The following is a 24932-nucleotide window of genomic DNA, read 5'->3' on the forward strand; positions in this document are numbered from 1 at the left end:
GCAGTATTAAAAATCCATAATTCTTAGAGAAGCCAGCATGAACATGGGGTATAGAGAAGCAGTAATTATGCTGGCAGCAAAGTGCCTTGGTCAAGTCTGCAGTGACTAAGCAACACCATTCTAAATCAGCAACTTGTGGTGGAATGACCACTGGGCTAGATAGAGGTCAAGAGACTCTGGACAGTTCTGGTCCTGGACCTGACACTGACTAGCTGTGACCTTGGACAAGTCACTTCCCTTCCCTGGGCCTCCTTGTTTCAATACATATAAACTGAGATTCTTCTGTGATCCTGTGATGCTGCTTAAGAAGGACAAACTTCCAGTGTTTGACGACACGGTCAGCTAAAGGCCTCTTTCTCTCTCTATGCGTGTGTGTTTGTGTGTGTGTGTGTTGACACGTATTATTTCCATGACTTAAAAACTCAGGAAGATGGAATTGAAAGCAGGGACTTGAACAAATATCTGTATACAGTATTCACAGCAGAATTATTCACAATGGTCAAAAGGTGGAAATAACTGAGGTGTCTGGCAACAGATAAGTGGATAAACAAAGTGTGAAATACACATACAATGGAATATTATTGGGCCATAAAACAGAATGTAATTCTGACACAAGCTACGACATGCATGAACCTTGAAAGCCTTATGCTTAGTGAAATAAGCCAGAGACAGATGGACAAATATTTTGAATCCTCTTATATGAGGTACCTAGAATAGTCAAATTCATAGAGACAAGGTAGAATAGTGGTTACCAGAGGCTTGGGGGAGACCAGAATGGGGCGTTACTGTTTATGGGTATGGAGTTTCAGTTTGGGAAGATGAAAAAAGTTCTGGAGATGGATAATGGTGATCATTGCACAACGATGTGAATATATTTAATGCCACAATTTAGAAATGGTTAAAATGGCAAATTTTATGTTATGTATATTTCACCATAATTTTAAAAAACCTCAGGAATATAGAGCAAAATTATCTTCTGTTTTATGCTAAGACTACATTGTATGCATTGTATTTCTGTTTCCCCAACTTCTCTAAGAATAAAAAATCTTTGGCATAACATCATATAGAGGGAGAGAGAAAGGAGTGGAGAACCATTTCTTGAGCTACTTGAAAGAAAGTAGAGAACTTTTCGGTGAAGTGAAAATAAGCTGGCTATTTTCTTTTTGTTTGTTTGTTTTTGCTTTTGTATTTTATTTTTCCTGGCCCCTGGAATGTGAGTTCATTGATACATCGTGTTCTTTGCTAAGAGGCCAACATTTTCCTTGAGGGAAATACTAGCCACTATGAGTATGCAAAACTAATGTCATAGAGAGTTGAAGGTGTTAACATACCTCTGTGATGGTCCACTTACTCCAGAGGGATTTCAGCCAGAAAACTGTCTAGTTTTACCTAAGGGAAAAAATGAGTTTTCTTTATGCAATGATGGCTGATCTAGTTTTAGTTGTATGTCAGGTTAAAGCAGATCTATTCTTTTACTCTCATGTACTGTTAGCAGAATTATAAGATACATTATTGATAATAGACACAAAATACCTGAAAGCTTTTTTATCAGGTTCGAGCACTTCTTTTAGAGAAAATTCTATCCCCTTATCCAAGAACATGGGTGCCTCAATAATAATTTTGTCATTTATTAGCGCCTTTCTCATGTTTTCTCTCTTGGCTTTGCTCTCACTCTATTTCAGTTAGGTTACTTATACCCATCAACATCATAATCTTCTTTGCTGAAATACTGGGATTAAGATCTATCTACCTTTCTCTTAGTTAGTTTTATGCTTTCTCTGCCTAAATAAAGCAATATGCAGAATGCAGCCATGTTGCTTTATAAAGCAATTGGTGTTAAGAGCGGTTGATGTTACCAGACTTACAGTTAAGATTTATCCTTGTAATTTATCTAAAATTCAAATTATCCTCCAAGTTAGCTTACTAATTTGTAACCTAGTCAGTTTTTCATATAAGTAATTTTTGAAATTGAAGATAAAGCTGAATTTCTTCTCAGGACAATAAAGCATGTGTTATTCAGGGTTCAACCATGAAAGCAAAACCTCATGAGTATTACGCAATAAGGGATTTATTATAGGCTTAAGATGTCATGCGATTGTTGGAGAAGCTGGAAAAGTAGAGATCAAAAGACAGAGTAGGGAGATCAAAGAGAAGTCACAACTGAGGCTCCAAATCCCTGGAGCTGATGGACAAATTGGAGTATACAGGGACAAAGGGGAAGTCAGGTAGGACTGGCTTCTGGAGAGGAACTTCGGAGAGGAACTGGTGCCTCTGCATCTGTTGGTGGGCCTGGTGGACCTGTTGGTAAGCAGGGCTGGCAGAGGGGAAAAGGAGCTGATCATAGAGCATGGAGAGCACGGACAGGACATGCTGGCTGCTCACCACCTCTAGCCATGACCACGGCAACCCGAAGAGGGCAGTGGCCACCACGTCGGTTCACCTTCGAAGCTCTCACAGACTCCTCCTGTGGTCAATGCCGACTAGAACCATGAGGGAAGGGGATTCTGGGAAACACAATCCAGCGTAGCCGTATTGACACAGTACAAGCCCCAAAGAGCACTTGTTTTTAGTTGTCACAAGGCAAGATATTTAAGAGTTAGCAAAGGCTTTTCAGCCTCCCCAGAGAAAAAGCTGATGCAGAGTCGACAAAACACCAAGTCTCCCTGGAGGAACACTGAGCTGAACACCTCACTGCCCCAACTTAGAGGGAGAGTGGAAGGGCTTGGTTAAGCCCCAGCCAGTTGGCCTGGGTGCGACACTTACTCGGTAGGGCGGGACCACGGGAGATGCCAGAGGCTCTAAGCTGGACCCTGAGATGACAGCAGGGTGAGGAGGAGGGCCAAGGAAAGCCCCAGGGACCTGGGGCGGAGGAGGACCCTTAGTATGTCCCTCCCACACCACTTGAGTCTGAGGTTTGTTTTCAGGGGCAGCACCTGGGCTCTGGCCTGATGCTTTATCCTCATCTCTCCACACCCTTCCTCCATCACTTTCCCTCCGTCTCTTCCTCTTTATCTCTCCTCCTCCGTTACCTCCTTTCATCTTTCCCCCTTCGTCTCTCTCCCTCCACACTTTCCTTCCATCACGCCCTCTATTTATTGTGACCTTCTGTGACCTTCTGTTAAGATTCAGTAAGCTCTGTGCAGCATTAGGATCTTCACAAGCTGCTTCCTGACCTTAAAAAAAACCCACCTCCTGCTTTCTTCAACTCCTACCCCTTACTTAGTTTCTCTGTCTCTGTCTCTCTCTCTCTCTCAAGACTAACTCCTCCTACCTCAGGTCTCAGCTAAAAGTTACCTCTCCAGAGACTTTCTCTGAAACCTCCTTAATGAAATATGTATTTCTCTTTGTATCCCATTATTATTATTCTCCATCGCTGCATTTTCTCATGTCCCTCATGGCGCTACCACCATTTAACATTATATGATATATTTTTTGTGACTTGCTTATCCTACACACGGAACTGTAAGCTCCCTGAGGACTGGGCCATGTCCCTTTGTTCACCAGTGTATCCCCAGCAGCTAGCACGGTACCTGGCACATACATGGAAGGTGCTTGTTAAATGCTTCCTGAGTGAATAAATGAATGAATGAATAAGAAATAGACGAATGGGCTTCCCTGGTGGTGCGGTGGTTGAGAATCTGCCTGCCAATGCAGGGGACACAGGTTCGAGCCCTGGTCTGGGAAGATCCCACATGCTGCGGAGCAACTAGGCCCGTGAGCCACAATTACTGAGCCTGCGCGTCTGGAGCCTGTGCTCCGCAACAAGAGAGGCCGCGATAGTGAGAGGCCCGCGCACTGCGATGAAGAGTGGCCCCCGCTTGCCGCAACTAGAGAAAGCCCTCACACAGAAACGAAGACCCAACACAGCCATAAATAAATAAATTAATTAATTAATTAAAAAAAAAAGAAATAGACGAATGAATGCAGGCAGATTTTAGAGTTCTTTAACAAGGTGATCTTATATAAGTCCTTTTGACTTAAAAGTGAATTTTCTAAAATACCTAAGCCAAAATACCTAACCCCTTTTGATTTTTGAGATTAATTGTAGTAGACAAGGAAGCATTCATGAGATAGGGCAAAGCTTCTACGGGACAGATACTGATAGAGTTATCAGGGATCCCCAAATGAATACAACAGTGGAGGGAGAGGCAATACAGGAAAACCTGTAAATCCTGTAGCCTCATTCAAGAACTACAATGGAAAAGAATAGAATCTGGTGTGGGTCAGTTAAAGAAGTTCAGAAGTCTGAGGACAGGGCAAAAAAAATTGGGGAAGAATACTGAGATTTAATGATGGAAGAGATCCAAGTCACCATTATAAAACTGATCAATCTTGACATAGGGCTTCTCTTAAAAGGATTTGAACATTGACTACTTATAATTATAGGCAATTTATTAGCAATCTGCTGATATGGCCCTTACCAAAATGCAAATGAAAATTAATTGGGGAAGCATTGAAGTGTATATGTTTTAAGCCAATTTACTAATATATTTACTAATCCATAACAGAAAGTAAGAAAATACTTGAAACATGTTATGCATGTTATAAATAAATTAGCCTTCATATTTCAGTGACATGAAAAGCATTCAGAATGAACAGAAACTTTAAAAAGATCTTTGTAAAAAATACATATATAAACTGAAGAATCTTTTGTGTGTGTTTGTGAATCATTTTTATCTTATTTTTTGAGAGACTAAAAATTTGCAAAATTTAAACAATAATAAATCTATAAAAATTAGGTTAATCTTAGATGCAAAGAAACCATCATTTACCATTTAACTTGAATTCATCATACACAGAATTCATTTTGTGCATTTATTTCAAATAGTCTGTTACTGGTTTTGATTATAGTTTCTTGAAAATATTTCTTTTGTCTTTTCCTTGAATGAAGAAGTGAGAACCTACTTGGAACATGTTTGCTATATTGACCTATGTGGTTAAAGAGAAGCTGTCTAAAATGGTCCTCTATTTCAGCCCAATGGAGTACATTCAGTGTAAGATCAAAGTGAAAGAATTTTTTTTTGTCTGTTTCTAATCGGGAGGGGGCACTTTCCTTACCCACTTTGGCAAGTCCATAGAATGTCTTACTGCAGAGAAAGAGGCCTCTATCTCCGAATGCCAATGCAAAGAACATCACATTACTCTCGTCCAATGCAGCATAGAAAATCCATTCCATTAAGGAGAATGCTGGAAACTGGCTGAAATTCAAGCTGTGTTTTAATTCAACTTTTTGGCATATGGCATTAAGAGGAAGTCAAGGGTCATAGCGTGATAATTGGGTATAAGTACAGTCAGTGCAGTCGGCCTCAGCTTCAGTCATGCAGAACCAATTTTTAGCTTGATAATATCACGGTTGCATATTTTTAATTGAAACACTCATAAGGAGTCCTAACATAATCTTAGTATTACTCATTTTTTTTCTCCTCATAAACTCAAGGTACTGGTTAATGGTGTTCAATGAAACGTTGCATCGTTGACTTTATATTTTTTACCTACATGTCCTCTGAAGCATAAAGTTCAGAATGAAAAATGTTTTGTCCCTTGATTTAAAAATATCTGTATTCTCTAAGCTTCTAATCAGTAGCAGAAGCTTATTTTATAAGTCTAATCCTGAGCACAACATAACTTATCACTGAAAATTTCCTTCATTGCTAAAACAACATATACACACAAATCTTTTAGGTCATATTTTTTCTAACACTTGCTCTGCATTTAAATGGTGTAATATTGGACTATGTAGATTATATAAAGTAAAATATTTTTAACTTTGTTATACTGAAGTTCAGTGTCTCATTTGAAACAGTATAACATCCTTGAATATATGGTTCCTTCATATCTGTTCTGCTTTCTTCCATTTGTAACAAAATATTATTTGTAGCCTTTATAATTTAGAAGAATTTTAAATTAAGATGAGAATACAGCACAGACTTTTTAAAAAGTAAAACATATGGACATAAAAGGCAGTCATTGGAAACTTTTGAAATGAATATAGGAACCATGGATAATCATTCTGCTGTAGAGGTTTCTTGTATAATTCTACTACTTAAAATATTTAATTTCTGAATTCTAAAAGTCAGACTTAGTCATATAGCCTCGGCTATCGGAAAATTTATGAAACCTAAAATCATTGTGAGCCGGCCATTTGGGGACAGGAGAGATAATTCAAGAAAAAATGTTACAGTAATTTATGATAGGAGTTTTCATTGTTTTGTTTTTCATACCATTTTGGTGGGGGGTTGGGGCACTAGACTGTTCTAGAAGGCTGAATTCATAGTGGTCCAAGCAGACTTCTTGCCTCTCTCCCTGCCTTTTGGGGATGGAGAGGAGGGGAGAGGGGAAGGTAAACGTTGTCAGTGTGTATGCATTTGTCTTAAACCTCTGCACCCTGACTTTCCAAATTGAAAAACATAAATCTGCCCGTCTGCATGTCACAGCAGCTGCTGAAAACTTATCTTTGACTCATTCATCCCCATTGAATCTAAATTTATTTTAGATTATATCTTGACAGGAAATTTGAGACTGAATTCGGCATTTTCTCGTTTTCACAGGCATCTGCCTCACTGTACGCTGAGGGTTTCACTAATGAATGTGACATTTGCTGGTAAATAAATAAATAAATCCACCTCTACAATCTATTTCCTTGTTCTAGAAAGACAGAATGAACAGAACCAGCAGTGCAAGGAAACATTTTATTTTTCCTCCTCTTGCTTGGTCCTACCTCCACAACTCAGTGACTTTTGACAAAGAAAATGAAAACAAAAGCTATCCTGGAGTAAATCGAGGTTGTGGGTATTATTTAAGAATATAGAAACTAAAGATAGAACTGGGTCTTCTACAGTTTGCTCACCCTGGCAGCCTATCATAACCTGATATAGTGAGGTAGGTAAGCATGCATTTTCCCTGAAGTGAACCCCAAGTAAAAGCAGGAAGCTTTGGTTTACATTTTGCATCAGGGTTGTGGGATTCCTAATGTGGGTACAGTAGTCAGGACTCAATCTACTGCAAATCTCAGAACATAATTCCATTTAGTAGAAGAAAAATGTCAGAGTCAGTGTACTGCCTCAGGTAAGTTGACAACCCAAGCAGTGACTGTGACTTCAGGCAAGGCTGTATCCAGGCATTGCAGGATGTCATCAGGTCTCCAGTTCTTTCTCTCCTTCCTTGTCTTGATATTGTGTTCCTTTATAGGGACTGTCTTAAACAGGTGCTTCTCACCTGGCAGCAAAGATATCTTCACCAATCTAGCCTAAAGTGACCTTAGTGATGGCTGCCCTTCTGTAAATGCTTCCTGTGAGCTTGACATTCTTCTATGCACTTTATGGGCATTATCTCCTTTAATCCTCACAATTATTCAATGAGTTTTGTCATTTTTTCCAAAGTCACTAACTCATAAGGAATAGAGCTGGATCTGACTAGCCGGTTTGGCTCTGGCACCCATGCGTATAACCCCAGTTCTAAGTTGCTACTTAGTGCTTGAGATCTCAGGAGGAGGAAGATACTTTCTCTCTTCTAACATCCATAACGATCCTGAAAATGGGCTCGGATGGTCCTGCTTGAGTCCCTGCCCACCCTGCACCAATTTCTGTGTCCAGGTGGAGTCAACTTATGTCCTGCAAAGCCCCCATGGCAGAGTAAGTGGGACCACATTATATTCAGCCAAAACAGTGGGGGAGGGGCAGATTCAATTGGGGAAATGTACATGGCAGAGTAAAAAGTTACAAATGACTACTACAGTTGTCCAAGCTGTTAATAATGCTAGAAAATTCCCTGGCATTGCAACATCGGATATTGAAAGCAGCTCATTTGTGTAAGTCTGCTGTCTATGGCTTTCCATGCCTTGTAGTGCTATGTAGTAACCAAGTCTGGTGGCCCTGTCACCTGCTGGGCAGGGGCAAACTGAGCAGGTGAAGAAGAGAGTGAAAGAGAAGGCAGTATTAAGTATGGTAATTTAGTAGGCAACCTGGCTTGTCTCTGCACAGGTCGTATTTGATCAGCTGTTCACACCACCTCTGACTCCATCTTGCCCTGATCCTCCCCAAAGCATCCTAACTGTTCTGTCTTTAAACTGTTCAGTAATATCAAAAGGCAAGAAAAGCTAGGTGTTATCAAGTAAGAATGACCTTGGCAGTGTGGCGCAAACACTCGCTAGCATCACTTGGAGCAGACTGGAATTCATAGGTGGAAGGGTAAACAAGTATCAAGGCTCCCCATCCTCTCAGCATCCAGTGGACAGGTATGCTTGAACCTGGCCCAGTTGGGTGCACCACAGGCTGTTCTTAGAGAAAACCCATGTCCCTTTTTGTGGGGTGAGATGAGTGCCAGTGGCCACTTTGAATGTTGGGTTCTTGATTAGTGAGATTTACCCAGGATCAACATATATAAAAACTTATCAAAGTGTATACTTAAATTTTTGCACTTTACACTATGCTTTTGGTACCTTAGTTTGTTGTTTGTTTGTTTGTTTGTTTGTTTTAATTGACAAATATAAAACAACTCTACCTGTGCAGAGACAAGCCAGATTGTCTAGTAAATTTTCATAGAGACTCCCTGGGTTTCCTAGTAACAAGCTACCTGTAACCAATGGCCCTCCTCCCTCTAGGAGGAAGGTCTGCACCTGAACCCAGTATTCAAAAAATGCCAGATGCTAGCAGCTGGCACTCCCAGACTATTTTTGCACCCACCCCCAAACTGTTTTTACCATGCTTACAAGACTGCTCTCATCTCATCCCACGAAAAAGGACATGGCCCCTTGCTAAGAACAGCCTATGGTGCACACAGTTGGGCCAGGCTCAAGCACACCTGTCCACAGGGTGCTGAGAGGATGGGGAGCCTTGAGTATGTGTTTACCCTTCTACCTATGAATTCCAGTCTGCTCCAAGTGATGCTAGCGAGTGTTTGCGCCACACTGCCAAGGTCATTCTTATTAGACAGCACTTGGGCTTTCTTGCATTTTGATCTTATTGGACAATTTAAAGATTCTCAAATTGGATCTGGTTTGTGGAACCAACTAGAATGACTGTTGATTTCAAAGTATCTGAAAAAAAATATATATATATATTTGGCCACTCATGGCTAAATCCAATTGAATTAGAGCTTTAGATGGGGTGTGGTCCAAGTTAGCTATGGTGCCCATGCATCCAGACAAATTATATCTGCGGAATGTAAATTTCTATCTGATAAATCAAGGATAAGTAGAAAATTGACATCATAATTCATAAGATTTTAGAATTTCAGAAATGAATTCCTCTTTTCCTGTATTACTACTACATTGCAGCTGTTTGCTTGGGAAGGACGTGCTTGATTGTGTCACCAGGACCTTGCAGATGTTGTCCCCTCTTCTGGAACACATTATTCCTATAACTGATTACCCTGCTTACCCAGCTTATCTCTCCTCCAGAAGCCTTGTCTCGTCTGGTTCTCAAGTCAGGTCTGAATATATGCCCTTCCTCGTCATAGACCCAGTTGCACTGCTTTACAATCATCTACTTCTATGTGTCTTCTGTACTAAATTGCAGATATGTTCAGGGCATTGGCTCCACCCTTTATGATTTTGTACTCCTCTGCATCCCACCCCCATCCACTGCCAAGGCTCCTTGTTTGCCCGGTCCCCCTTTGGCCTGTACTCCCAGCAGGAGAAGGCTTTACACAGACCTTCCAAGAGTTCTATCTATGGGAGGGGAGAAGGGACACAGGAATCATGGACATTCTGGGCAGCTTCTGCACACTGACACTCTGGGGAGACCTACAAGTTGGACTGATCACCCTGACAAATCAACTATACCAGGCACGCAAACACTCCAAGATCCGTGGCCACCCAAGCAGGGAGAGAACTGAGCCAGTGTTGCCTAAGTCCCCAGAGGGATGTCTTGCTTTTCTTCCGTCTACCTATCAGCTTACTGTGTTTCCCTGAGGTTCAGCTGGGCAGAGTTGCCACCTATTCCACCCAGCCAGTAAGCATGCTGGCATCAACTGTTTCCACTGAGTGCAAAGCAACCTTTCCAATAAATCCAAACATGTTGGATTTTGTGATTATTGACAGATAGGGATGACTATTTATAAGATTTGTATGTGTTTCTGAGCATTTATTTAAAAACCTTTTTTTAATTGAAGTATAGGTGACTTAACAATATTACATTAGTTTCAGGTGTACAATATAGGGGTTCAATATGTTTGTAGATGATGTACCATACAAAGCTATTGTAACATTATTGACTATATTCCCTGTGCTGTATATTACACCGCTGTGACATATTTGTTTTATAACTGGTAGTTTGTACCTTAATCCTCAAATATTTTTCTACAAGAGTGCATACAAATGTTTATAAGAATTATATGTGTATGTGAGTCTGTCCTTTTGAGAGCCCTGAAAGTCAGCTTCCTAAAACATGTTAGTTATGAGCTATATCAAAAGTATGATTATTTTGACCATCTTCACTCATTAGTCAAAAGGTACAAACTTCCAGTTATAAGAAAAATAAGTTCTGGGGAAGTAATATACAACATGGTGACTATAGTAATATTATTGTATCATTTATTTGCAAGTTGCTGAGAGTAGACCTTAAAACTTCTCACCACAAGAAAAAAAACTAACTCTGTGGGGTGATGGACATTAACTAAACTTAATGCGGTGATCATTTTGCAATAGATAATATGTCAAATCATTGTGTTGTATACCTTAAACTTACACAATTTTATATGTCATTTGTATTGCAAAAAATCTGGAAAAAAGTTTGATTATTAAACTTCTGTGAGGTATTTAAGGATTCTTAAGTTTAAACACAATATATGAATAAGTAAATAAGTTACATTAGTATTTCGTTAAAAAACTCATACGACCTGATTGAATGACATACTCTACTTGCTACATATAGTTGTTATTATCAATAAATCAACACCTTGAAATGGACAGCAACATAAAATTAATGTTGTAAACGCAATTTTATAATCTGAGTTTTTATTTTTTATTACATCAACATTTTCCATGTCGCTACATTGACTTCATATAATAATTACTTTATATGCAGTAGTTACATTAATTTGATAGAATATGTTAAACATTTTCTTATTGTGTGTATGAACTGTTTTTAATGTTTGCAATTACATATAATATTGCAATGAATACCTTCTTCTTAATGATGCCTATTAATTGATAGAATAAAATTCCGAGTGTCAAGTCCAGGGGGAGGACCATGTTTCTTACTCCAGATTGATCTTGCTATGGTACTTGTCCAAAGTACTGCACTTCTGCCAAAGGCCAACAGAAGCATCCTGGGGCAGCAGTTTCATCCTGTGGCTTAAACATTAAGCAATGGATATTGTAAAGTATTTTTCTTCCCTCTCACATTACTATGCTTGACAGCTTCTTTACAAATTTAAAGACTGGCCAGTTAGAACTTTTTTGTTGTTGTTTTTCAACAGCATGCTTAGATTACTATAGATGGTGCTCTTATTTTAGTACTTTCTAGAAATGCTTTTTGATGTTGTAAATTTTTACATTCAAAGCTCTGTGAAACATTCCCCTTCTCATTACTTCATATTTTCAACTGTCTCACCATGTCCATTCCTTGGCTTTGCCTTTCTAGTGGCACCAGAATGATTCCTATAGTACAATAATTGGAGCTAAAAAATATGCTTCTTATTGGAAGTGGTAGGCCTCTGCATTTGCAGTTAATTATCCTTTGAAGAAGATTATTTTCCTCCCTTGAGGTGGTGATTTCCTAAATCCAGTGAATTCTCTGCTTAAGATAAATATCCTTGTCTTGAGAGTCAATTCATTGCTATAAAAATAACTTATTTCCAAATAGGTGACCATAGCATGCCCCTGGAGTACAGAACTCTTCACATCTCCTCTGCCATAGAATTGAATAGAATGAAAACCTTAAATCAGATTTGTACATTAGCAAAAGAACAGATCCTAAAATGAAGTAGTCTAAACAAAATTTTGCATCTAATTTGTAACACTGCTGCTCTATTTTGCTTCACCTATCCTGTTTTCTTAAGCTGTCTTCCAATAGTACCAAAACTAAAATTTCATTTAGCAGGGGATAGGAGAGTAGAGGGTGGGGAATGAAAAAATAAATGGGTTGTTTGGAGTGATGAAGCTACCAGTAAGTGCAATGCTGACTGTTAATTTCCAGTGTAACTAACTGTGGAAATGTGCCTTACATTTATAGTCTGGTTAGTTGTATATAGAGTTGGTGGGAAAATGTGTAAAAATATGGGCCAGGAAACCAACAAAGCAAGGTCATAAGAACCTAATTGATTTTCCTGCAGCTGAAGACCCTGGATCCAGGTTTCCCTAATCTTGGCTCATTAGACCATAATGAGGGAAGAATAATTTGTATCAGTGAGCACAGAAATTTATCTTTCCTGGCACTTAGAGCAAAGTAGCATTATTTATAACTTAGAGGCATGCAGGTGTGTTCCCCTAGGCATCTCTTTCTATCAGTATTTGAGAAGACTTCCTGGTTTGCTTTGGGGAAGAGCTAGAGACAGATGGGTTTGTGTAGTATGGTTGATACTTTTACAAAATTCATTCGGACAGCATTTATTTATCCACTCATTCAGTTACTCAGAAACTGGCATGGGGAGATATAAATTAATGCTATATTTAGGAGGAATCAACTGTAAGGCTGTGTCTTAAACATACCTATATTTTCACCTTTGTGACTTCTATTAACACATGCAGACAGGTCCCCACAGGAACAGGTACAAATTAAAATATTATCATGGGCTATGTGGTCAATGCACATTTTTCCCAATTAGAAGCTTTCCTTGGTTTACTTTATTATAAAATCATAACTACTTTTGCACAAACTACTTTATCTGCTCCCATTCTCATTCCCCCTGCTATCTATAAAGATGTTTTGTTGCATTTGTTGTTGATTAGACCACATGGAAGGGTGGCCACATCCCAAGTCTTCAGAATTCTCTTATACCACTTGTAATAAGTGAAAGAAAACAAACAAACAAACAAACAAAACTAGTGAATATGGAACTTGTTTTTTTTTTTTTTTTTTAATTTTTGGCTGTGTTGGGTCTTTGTTTCTGTGCGAGGGCTTTCTCCAGTTGCGGCGAGTGGGGGCCACTCTTCATCGCGGTGCGCGGGCCTCTCACTGTCGCAGCCTCTCCCGTTGCGGAGCACAGGCTCCAGATGCGCAGGCTCAGTAGTTGTGGCTCACGGGCTTAGTTGCTCCGCGGCATGTGGGATCTTCCCAGACCAGGGCTCGAACCCGCGTCCCCTGCATTGGCAGGCAGATTCTTAACCACTGCGCCACCAGGGAAGCCCGGAACTTGTTTTCATTGGGACTCACAGTCATTCTACATTTTCATTCCTCAGCCATTGAAAATGGGATCTAATTTACCGTACTACATCCAGATAGTTTTTTTCTGAACTCCTGTTCGCCAATCCCCCCAAATTCCAGCATACACTCAAATAAAATTATGTTTTCTGAAAAAAATTATCTTTTATGTAGAAATGATGAGGGCAGAGAGTCAAACTGTCTGGTCTCCATTGCAGTGGCTGAACCGGTCACATCGTCTTAGGCGCAAAATAGTGATCATCATGCAGGGTAATAGGCTGCTGGTGTCCCCAGCCACACCATGAATGGTTTTATCTCACCACAGAATGTGAAGAAAGTATACCTCTTTCTAGGGGGTTGATCTCTGGAACAAGATGAGCATAACTAATCAAATAAACACACATTCACCACACGGGCCTACAACCTCAGTCCTCAGTGACTTAAAGGAAGGGGCAAACTCAAACATCTGCCAGAACTACGCAGGTAACCTAAGCAGGTCGAGCATGGGTCAGTAGGAAGCGGTGGGCATTGTAGAAAACTAGAGAACCCAGACCCTATTTAAAGGGATCACATGTTATTCAGCCTGAATCATTCAGGACAGCTGATTGTTCAAAAGAAAATCTTCTTCCCCTTTAAAAAAATACTGGCAACCACAAATTCAACTTTTTATAAAACCGTGTGGACTAACAATGCCTGGGCCAAACAAAACATTCTAAGGAACGGATTTGGCCTATGAGCTTGCTACCTCTGCTTTATTATAGTCTAACTCTGAAAACAAGCTAAGGGAACAGTTGTATCTTTAGGGGAAATATTGGGTTTGGTTCCCTTCTTCATGGATGTGTGGATCTAACTCATGTCATTTCCTCCGAAAGGAACGGCCTCTTTTTCCATCCTCCCCCTATTTTCACCTGTCAATACTGTCCCCAGCTGTATTCATCAGAATAGGCTAGCTGCTGTAACAAACCACCCCAGAATCTCAGCGACTTAACACAACAGAGATGTGTTTCTCAAGCACACAAAAACCAGTGTGCGTGTTCCTAGTTCAGTGACTCTCCTGCAAGCTGTAAACTCTGGGATTTAGGTTTCTTCTAACATGTGATTTCACCGTCTCAAATCTTCCACTTCCAAAAACGTGGACAGAAGATAGAGAATATGAAAGATCAAGCAGGATGTTTCATGGTCGGGCCTGAAATTGACCTTCACAGCTTTCATCAGCATCGGCCAGCACTCAGTCACCTAATCCCACCCAGGTGCGGACAGCTGCTGAAAATGCAGTCTTCTTGATACCCCAGGAGGAAAGTATCACACCAGTTGTCAAGGGCCAGCTTAAAAACCAAGCTGATCCATGAATAATTCCTGATATTACTAATTAGTAATAAGCTTGCCCATCAGCCCAATTAATATATGTTTATTTATTTATTTAATTTTTATTTTTGGCTGCATTGGGTCTTCGTTGCTGCGTGCAGGCTTTCTCTAGTTGTGGCGAGCGGGGGCCACTCTTCACGGGTGCGCAAGCTTCTCACTGCGGTGGCTTCTCTTGTTGCGGAGCACGGGCTCTGGGCGTGCGGGTTTCAGTAGTTGTGGCTCACGGTCTCTAGAGTGCAGCCTCAGTAGCTGTGGCGTACAGGCTTAGTTGCTCTGTGGCATGTGGGATCTTCCCGGACCAGGGCTCGAACCGTGTCCCCTGCATTGGCAGGCGGATTCTTAACCACTGTGCCACCAGGGAAATCCCTTAATGTATGTTTAAAATGTACAGTCGCATAGTACACATTGGAGATACAATGATAAGATACCCTCCATAACTTTCAGGAGCTGATGCTTCAGTAGGGCAACAGATGTCCAAACAACTACATCTAATATGACGGGAGTTTTAATGGAATCCTAAATGCAGTGGGGGCAGAGTTGAAGCAATGTTTTTTCACCATGTGGAGCTTGACACTTGGTTAATTGTTTGCATGTCTTATCTTGTTACTGTACAACAAGGTCCTTGAGGACATAGATTATACCTTATTCATCTTTGTATCCCTCCTACTACCTACCGTCTAGGGGGTACCCATAAACATTTGTCAAATTGATGAATGAATGAGTTTCTGATAAGAAGAATATAAACACAGACTCCTGATTTGAGAAGAAAACATTAGTGTTCATCAGCTTTTAAGAGTTTAAGCTTTTGGTGCATGATAAAATAATATTCTTTTGAGTTCTTTTCTTTCTGTTTCCCCCAGATTTCTATGGTGACTCATTCTGTGATATCCAAATAGGTTATCTCTAAAGAATTCACAACATTTAGCCTTAAATTACAGTTTCCCGACTGTGTAACAAGTGTTGATTTCATTTAAGCAACACACTATATCATTTATCTGGGCTGAAGTGGATCAGATTAGGTTTCAAGTCAATTATGTCATATTCTTGGCCAGTATAGTCATTATTAGCTTAGGAATTGTTTAAAGGAAGTTAGTTTCAAATAGCTACTACCTATTATTAAATTTACTGTATAATTTATTTATAAATGTAATAATTTAGATGTCCTGATAATGAAGTTAAAATTTCCTAGGCTCTCCCTCCCTTTTATTACTGACCGTATTCAGTACAGGCAAAAGAAATCTCAGCTTCTAAACTATGGACCAGATGCCATTCTCATGTTTAGTTCAGAATCAACAATCTGTTGTTTGCTAAATGAGTCTTGTGCTAGCACCAATACCAGAAGGAAATGAGTATCCACCATTTATCATTAAGTTTCAAAGTGGTCATTCAACTTCTGCTGGAAATTTGGGGGAGAAAAAGTTTAGGAATGCGGTGTCATATATCACTCACTCAAAAGAAATGACGCCTTGTTTGCCAGCGTAGGGATGAAATTTGGAACCATTTATGTCAGCAAAAAACTGGGGTGTCTGTGCATTTTTGCAGATGGGTGGAAAGAGAACATAAACCAAGAACAATGGAGTCTTTGCCCAGAGACCTCCCTTTGTGCTGAGCATGAAGTGAAAGCACCTTTTTTTTTCTGGAGCCCCTGAAACTTTGTCTGTTTAGTCTGTGCCTTGGTGATATATTGCTTCACATTTTTTCAGGGGCTGCTTTGCGTGTATGACTCTCTACCTAAATTTGCAAGTTACTTGTACCGTTTGTTTTTTACCTCCCCCATAATAGTTGCTATATTAGGCAGACAGCAAACACTGACTAATGCCCACATTCTATACATCTGCATTTATGCTTTTACCGTTCAGTTAGCACCAGATTCCAGACAACTTTGCTCTCCAATGATCTGAATGCTACTTTCCTCTTTTACTGAATATTTTAAAATCTCAGCATATGTGGGTATCGTCTTACTACTTAAATTCTAGGCTTCACCCAGCAGCAACCATGCACTGTATTTCTCCTGGACTTAGCACAGTGGTAAGCAGACTAGCAGTGCTAAATAGGTATTTGGTGGTGGTGGTTTGGTCATTTGTTATACAATGCTGAATGTGTGAATGCTTTATCAGGGGGTGTTCATCTGGTAAATCTAGGGCAGGACTAGAAATCAAGTGTTCATGAAGTGGGATAGAAAGAAAACTGACATCTTTATTTTTCACTAACTTCTAGCTGAAATTTAGTATGTTCTTGAAGATGAATGTAGACCCCAACCCACAAAAATCACAGCAGTGCCTGCAACCTGGCCTCCCATGGAAATCACAGATATTTTCACATCACATCACATCACATGTGTTGCAGATATCTCAGAAATCTCATTTACATTCATCACTACTTCAAAATTATCTTAGTTACTATAACTTCAACTAGATTTTATTTTATTTGCTAATAATGATACATATATTAACATTTTACAAAATTAAAAAAAATCTGTTTATATTTTTCTAGAGGCATATTTTAATATACTTCGTTTCCTTTGTAATCCTATGTATTTTATTCAATTCACTTGAAAACATTACTATGAGAATGGTTCATAGCTCCTCAAGATTGCCAAAGAAGCTAGTAGTATGAATAAAGGTTGACCCCTGCTGTGGACCTAATGGACACATGAGCTAGTGTGAAGAGGCTGCTTTGGAGTCCAGCGGACTGGGTTTTGAGGCTTGCGCTGTGTGACTTCAAGCAAATTACATTGCCTCTCTGTGATGACATCAGCTCTTTTCTAGCTGTGATACTTGTAAACAAGCAGATTAAAACAGGCTTTATAGCAAAGGCAACAAACTCATAAAGCACTCGAACCCACAAAAACAGTAGAATGGGCTCACAGTATAAATCACTTTTTGAGTGGTTTAGATAAATCCTTGGCTGATAGATCCATTATGGATCAACTGTAATTTGACCAGGAGGAAAGGAAAAATGTGTGCACGCCCAACATTGGACAACGAGACAGTTCTTCTCACCCCAAACATGGTTATTTGGGACCATTTCAATGGACCCTGGAGCGTCTCACAGTGATAACAAGTAGCTTTTACATGGACATTCAGTCCAGTTAGGGAGGAAATTAGCCGTATATTCATCCAGCGCCTTTGATTGAATTCTGATGATGTTTCTGAAAAGGAACATTAAAAACTGACACCCCTGGAGACAGATGTGTGGTAATTATTATTGCAAATACTCAGCAATTTTATCATCACCATTAATTACATTTCTCCTTTAAGGGTTTATCATAATCTCTGAGCCTACTATTTTTTCATTTGTCTCATAATTATTCACGAGTAAGCAGTTTGTTCTGTGCTCTCAGAAATTGATTGTTCAGTGTTTGCTTCATTCTTTTATTATTATTGTATCACAAGGGAGATTGAAAAAAAGTTGTTTTTTTTTTTTCCTTTCCTTCTGGTTCTTCTAATATCCTTTTTTTTTTTTTTCTTCTAATATCTTTAATTATCCTGGACTCCCACCCCATCCAGCCCATCCACACTAATATAATAGATGCTTTTAGAACCTTGGTGGAGTTCTTATGAAACTCAGCATCTCAATTTAGGAAAAGAAGATGGGGGCTTTAACTGGATATTTGGACACATTTTTGCATAAAGTCTTCCCTTTCTTACATAAACTATTCCAGTCTGATTTGACCTCAGCTCTCTAGGTTGGCTTATGCTTGAGAATGCAGATCTGACCCCTTGCTTCCCTAGGCATAAAATTAAAGGAAGGAGTGACCAGCAAGCAACTCGGGATCAAAGCTTATTCCACTCTCCCTGCTGGAAAGAAGTCAGTTTTTTTAAAAAAAATATATGGACCAAAATGGAAAACATTTATTTTGTGCTGAGATAATAATATAAAATATACTTAAAGATACGTGTTCAAATCCCTATATCTCCAAAGACTCACCTAGCGTGAGTTAACCCTAAAAAGGTGAACTCAGTTAATCCTAAAAGGTTAGCATATTAACCTTTTAGGGTTAACTGATTTTGACAGGGTTTAGATTTCAGTGTCTGGAAAAGAACCCTCAGTTTTATTGTGCTGGCAGCTTCCCATAAGCCAGACTACTCACTTTTTTGTGAAAGCCCATATTCTTCTCTTCGTACTTTTGGAAGATGTGCTTTTCTCATTGTAGGCCCAGGTCATAAGATGATGCCTTGACTGCATTGGAAAACATTTATTACTCTATGAGGCTCAGGTGATGAAAATTCTGTGGTTGGTGTGTGATTCTTTAAATGAGCTGTCATTTATGACAGTGACTTTATTTATAAGACAGTGTTCCTAAGGGAATATGGGTTTTTTGACCTTGAGAGGCATGTAGCAAACCTGTTCGGCAATTTGTAAAATGTGTTTCCTTAAGTGGTAAGCCCTTATTCTAGCTCTTTTTGGAGCTATTCAGCCTTGTGCAGTAAACTAGAATGTAGCTAAAGTTACATACACTCCTAATGGACTTGAATTTCACTGTTTACTGGTAAATATCATAGACATCAGTGCTCTTTAGAAAACATTTCTAGCTTCCCACCTTTTAGCCATAATATCGCACTTTCCTACCACCTTTGAGGTTCAGCATGGTCACATGATATGATACGGCCGATTAAATGTGAGGAGAGGTGACGTATTAATACTTTAGTTCTGGGTGGAAGTGTTAAGAGCTAATGCGAGATTCACCATGTCCCCCTTCTTGATATGGTGACAGTGAAAAACCCTTCCCAGCTTGGAGCCTCCATCAGCCTCAGTCCCTGAGTGACTGTGATCAACAAGCCCTTTTGCCGACCTGTACTGAACATGTAGCATGAGAGAAAGATACACTTTTGTAGGAGTAAGTAAGCCACTGAGTGTGGATGTGGTCACGGCATAACCTACCCCATAGTGACTGATAGAGTAAAATTGTGTGTGTGAGGGGGGAGGTGGGGCATAGGTATGTATTCTTTTGAAATATTTTGCCTGTAACATCTGATTTGGGGAAGCAGTAGTCACTCTTCTGCCCTGTCTGTGGCAACAGTGGTCGCCCTTGCCTTCAGTTCTTTATTATAACAGCAGCGGCAGCCACGTGTCTTCACGTGGGAAATACCCAAGGACTTAGCCAGGACTTCGCCAGACTCCACTTTCTAGCCACAAACACGTAACCCTGACCTCCAGGAAGTGTGTACGACTAAGAGCAGCTGCCTGCCCTCCATCTAGTTCTTTCCCCCAATAGTTAGGGAAGAATGTGTTCAGTCACCAAATATGTATTGAGTGCCCTGTGTGTCAGGCACTGTTCCAGGTGCTGATAACACACGTGGAGCAGAGAACAAATCAAATGACTTGGGCTCCTCCTAGACCAATTGGCGAAGTCCCTAGGGGTAGGACCCAAGCACTGTCATTTTTTAAAGCTCCTGAGGAGATTCTAAGGTACACTCAGAGGGGAGAAGTGCTGGCTTTTTGCTTTGGACTTTATCCTTAACTTGCCTGCATTCGAGAATCGAGGCTGGGTGGGCAGAGTTACTTGTTCTCCCCTTCCTGCTCTCCGGTCCTTCGTAGATTTTTGTATATTTACTGTTACAGAACTGGCCATATCTTATTGTAATCATTTCATAACTCATCTGTCTCCCCTTTCAGACAGTTGTTTCACAAGGGCAGGAACCATGTTTTGTACACACACACACACACACACACACACATACATGTCACATATTTGCTACACCACATAGGACCACATGGGGAAGCACCAGAGTCAGTCAGGAGGCAGAAGTATATGTGTGTATGCAGGTATATGTGTGTATAACTTTATGTATGTGTATATATGATATATATGCATATATGTATGTATGTATATATAGAGAAAGAGAGAGGCTGAATGAATTAATTAATTTTCTGAGAAGAAATTGGAATTTGGAAAATTTAGTATGAAAAATTTCACTTATGGCTTTATTTGCCCTGGTTTTATTTGGTTAACTCAGTAGATTTTATAACAACATTATAACTGCTATTATTGACTCTTTTCTAAAATAGGCTATTACCACCCCTAAGTATTTTTCAACTCATTTGAACTAGCATATCCTTCCTTCTGATACCTCCCTGTCTGCCCTTTGGTCAGGCTGGGATGTGAGGACTAATATATAAAGCAGAATATAAACATTTCCTGGTGTTCAAGAAAGAACTTAAATACTCACACCTTGAAGGGAAAATACAGGGTCCTCCCATCTGGTACATTAATCATGTGTGTAATGAATGAAAAAAATGGAGTTCAGGGGACCTGAGATCATTACAGGGGTATCTCACCAGGAAAAAATTTTTCCAACTCTAGAACCTCCTGGCCTGATCCTATTGAAGAAAGGGAGATAAATTACTCTCTTTTGAAGGTGCATTAACCTTAGGTTCATTTAATGAATTACCTCTCCCAGTGCACTAACAGATACCCTGGGGCCTGAGATGAAAAATGGCCTCTTTTCTCACTGAGAAGCTCAAATATGTACCACTTCCTTCTTTCTCTTTAACTTGTGTTGACTTTCATTTTTTTTATCCTCTCATCATATATATTTAAAATCTAACTATAATACAATCTCAGTTTAAAATAAAAATGGGAAATTTATTCCCTAACAAGGACAGTATGTGTTTCATATTTTAAGTAGATTTTCTCAACTTAATTTCTCTCTCATTTTTTCCTCTGGCATCTTTTATCGCAAGCTACTTACTATTTGTGATACTCCCAGATATCTGAAGGAGAAAAGGGATGGTTAATAAAGAACTAGATTCTGTGAGACTGTAAGGTAGGTCGTTGAGGAGCCAGCAGATGAGCTCAGTGGTCACCCCACATTCTTAGATCCCCTTCGTAGAGGCTGTTGAATTGGATGCTGTTCCCTTTCTTCCTCTGTAGACATTCCTCTATAGCATCTTTTTTTCTGTGCATTCATTTAGCAAATATTTATAAGTAATAATCAGTCTTTATTTGGACTCTCCTGCAAGCAGAAACTGAAATAAGAATTTAGGAGTGTTTGAAAATGTAAGTTTTATTATTACTCAGGTATGTAAGGTCAGCAGATCATTGCCATTGAATAGGTAGTTCGTTACTCACATTCCCAAAAGGAGGAGGACACACCATGCCATGCAGGGCCATGCGGGGAAACACCAGGATTAGTCAGGAGACAGGAGCAAGGGGAAGGCATGGGCAAGAGCCTTTCTTGTGGTTTCTATGGGAAAGGCAAGACAAGGCAGGGTAAGAAGGCTTATGGTTGTCCAGTTGGAATAATTTTAGTGGGCTCTGGAGTATAAAGACTGTTTCTAGTTGTCTAGTATATGGCCCTGGAATGATTAGAAGAGAAGAGTATTGCTTCCTGGGGTGTAAGAGACAGCTAGAGGAGGTGGTCCAGGGTATGGGCTCTGGACTTGTTGGTTCCCATATGGAAGGCACACTCCCAGGCAAGCCTTTTACTATCTCCTAAGAACTGACTAGCCCTGGGAGGGACAGTCTCTCCTTAGCAAGGCTCCAGATGCCAGAGCATCAAGATTACAGGAAATAAGAACATATAGTTAATTCAGAGTGCAAATAGTTTATTTGGGAAGCAATACCAGGAACACAAAATGAGGAAGCGAGGAGAGTGAGGCTGGGAAGGAAAGAAAGCTGTTGAAAACTGGGGCTCACTTCCAATGGAGATTCTCTGAGCAGCTGTGTAGAATGCACCTCAGAATTGTCCCAACAAAGAACACAAGGCAGAAATATTTATTCACCAACTCACAGCCCCCAGTGGTTGAGGATTGCCTCTAGGGACATTCACATCTGTCCACTTCTGGGACAAGCTTGCACACCCAGGCTGAGTATGTGTCCACAATTTCAGAGACAGTCCTGAGACAGAAAAGCTGAGGGCCCTAACAGGTGGACCACAGATTGCCGTTCTTTTCTAGTTGGCTTCACATCTAAATTATATAGTGAGAATGATGTAGGCCTTTAATAGATCCATGGAATAGAAAAGATGGGCAGCGTGAGGCTCCTGTGCCCCAACCAGCACCAGTCCTACCTGGCATGGCCACACACCTGGGCTTCAAGCTGAGAAGCCTCCAGGGCCAGCTGTCCTGCTAATAACCAGGAATCCCATTATCACCGAGGCATAAACTGAATTATTAGTGACGTACATCCTGGATTATTCTGTCCGCTTCTCACTCCGTACATCCAGGCCCTGACAGTTAATTATGTTGTCCCACAGTAGATCAAGTTTTACAACAGCAACAAAAGATTAAAACTGTTGTATATTGGGGACATTTAGAGGATAAACAGCAGAGGGATCTAGGAGGGAACTGTAGTCATCTGTGTGGCCATTTGGGAGAAAACCATTCAAGAGCTATGAATATTTAAAAACCTTTTAGATTTTTATAGTTTGCTACGCTCCTAACAAACTGGTTTCTAACTCCACAGTGAATTTTTGGTGTCAAAACACAATGCTAAGCTATCTTAGAGTCTTTATTAACAGGGACAGAATTGTCATCTCCTGTGCTCTGCGACTGGCCTGGTTGAAAGCCAGTGTAGTGGAAGCTGCAGATGAGGGTTTTCAGCTGTGCATAACGCTCAGCCCACTGGGCACCAGCGAACTCTGTGTCGGCCTCTTTGTTCTGTTACCTCCCATTTTCTTTCTCTTCTCTCCCCTCTTTCTTCTTTCTCTTTACTTTTCCCTCTGTATTGTCAATTTACAGTTTCCCGCGTCCACAGAAATATGTATTAAGAGTATCTCCTTAATTGTAGTCCTTCCAAAATCTTTGCAAAATTAACTTGGCTGATAGAATCATAATTGTTTCTGCCCAAGAAGTTCTTTCTTTTTTCTTTTTAAAAAAATTTTATTGAAATATAGTTGATTTACAATGTTGTGTTAGTTTCAGGTGTATGTGTATGTATATATATATCCCCCTTTCCCCTTTGGTGACCGTAAGTTTGTTTTCTATGTCTGTGAATCTATTTCTGTTTTGTAAATAAGTATCATTCTTTCAGATTCCACACATAAGCAACATCATATATTTGTCTTTCTCTGTCTGACTTACTTCACGTAGTATGATAATCTCTAGGTCCATCCATGTTGCTACAAATGGTGTTATTTCATTCTTTTTTATAGCTGAGTAATTTTCCATTGTATATCTACATCACATCTTTTTGCCCGAACTGTACTATTCTATGAAGATGGGCTTCAGAGAAAAGAATGGAAGCTGATAAACAATGGATAGAAATGGGAGATGGACGGTCAGTAAATGACCTGCCACCATGCACATTGACTCCCCCATCCTCTCATCTCCCAACCCCACTGTCACTCCTCCATTCCTTTATCCCACAGCCCTCCTTTGGTGAGTCCCAAAGAACAAGTTGGAAAATCTCCCATCCAATGCCTGTAGTGAAGTCGGTGCCATTTAGTAGCAAAGTCACTGGAACAGTAATCAGAAGACTGTGCTAAATCTCTCCAAGCTTCAGTTGAGGAAAACAAACAAAAAAAGAAAAGAAAACAAAACGAAAACAAAAAAAAAACATTTACATCATGAGATGTAAGAATCCACAGGATAATAGAGGGGAAATAATTTTGTCAACCATAAAGTATTAAACGAATCAAAGAGTTTATTAGTGACGTTACTGAGGACCCTCATTACAAGATTTCATGTGTTCTCTAATTTGATACTTGTGTGATATTATTTTTAACTTTTTTCACTGTAAAATAATTTCAGACTTAAAAAGTTGTAAAAATAGTATAAAGATTTCCAGCACACTCTTCACCAATTTCCAACTTCTGTCACTATCGTGGTTATTTTTTTTAGTTGTTCCATCATTTATCAAGCATATTTTATATTATTCATTTCTGAATTGAGAGTAACTTGCAGAGTTGGTACCCTTTACCCATAAATATTGTAGTGTACATTTCCTATTACATAATCACAGTACCATAAAATTAACATTGGAAATTAATAATGATGGAAGACTGTTATGTAGTCTGTAGATCTTATAAAAGTGTTACTAATTATTCCACTAATTTCCTTTAGAGTAATAGGAAAAAAAAAAAAAAAAAAAAACCTCTGGTGCAGGCTCCAGTCCAGGATTACTGTTTGTGTTTAGGTCTCATGTCCCTCCAGCCTCCTTCAAGCTGTAGCCATTCCCCAGCCTTTCTTTGTCTTTCATGATCTTGACATCGTTCCAAGTACAGGTCAGTTATTTTGTAGGATGTCTCTAAATTTGGACTTTTGTGATGTTAAAGAATAATTTTCAGAAGGCTAAAAATATGGCATACACGTATAACATAA

General features: G+C 39.7%; 1 protein-coding gene and 1 long non-coding RNA gene across 8 annotated transcripts in view; both read left to right on the plus strand.

The window, feature by feature from the left end:
• The window catches only part of MACROD2 (mono-ADP ribosylhydrolase 2), a 1951733-nt gene that overhangs the window by 1103046 nt on the left and 823755 nt on the right, over positions 1 to 24932 (plus strand). The window lies entirely within an intron of this gene.
• LOC309644719 lies at positions 10953 to 14710 on the plus strand. The gene is made up of 2 exons (XR_014254574.1): positions 10953 to 12985; positions 13281 to 14710. It is a non-coding gene; the product is annotated as an uncharacterized lncRNA (long non-coding RNA).

Source organism: Balaenoptera physalus (genome assembly GCF_965194825.1).
Source record: "Balaenoptera physalus genome assembly, chromosome: 16".
Classification (NCBI taxonomy): Eukaryota; Metazoa; Chordata; class Mammalia; order Artiodactyla; family Balaenopteridae; genus Balaenoptera; species Balaenoptera physalus.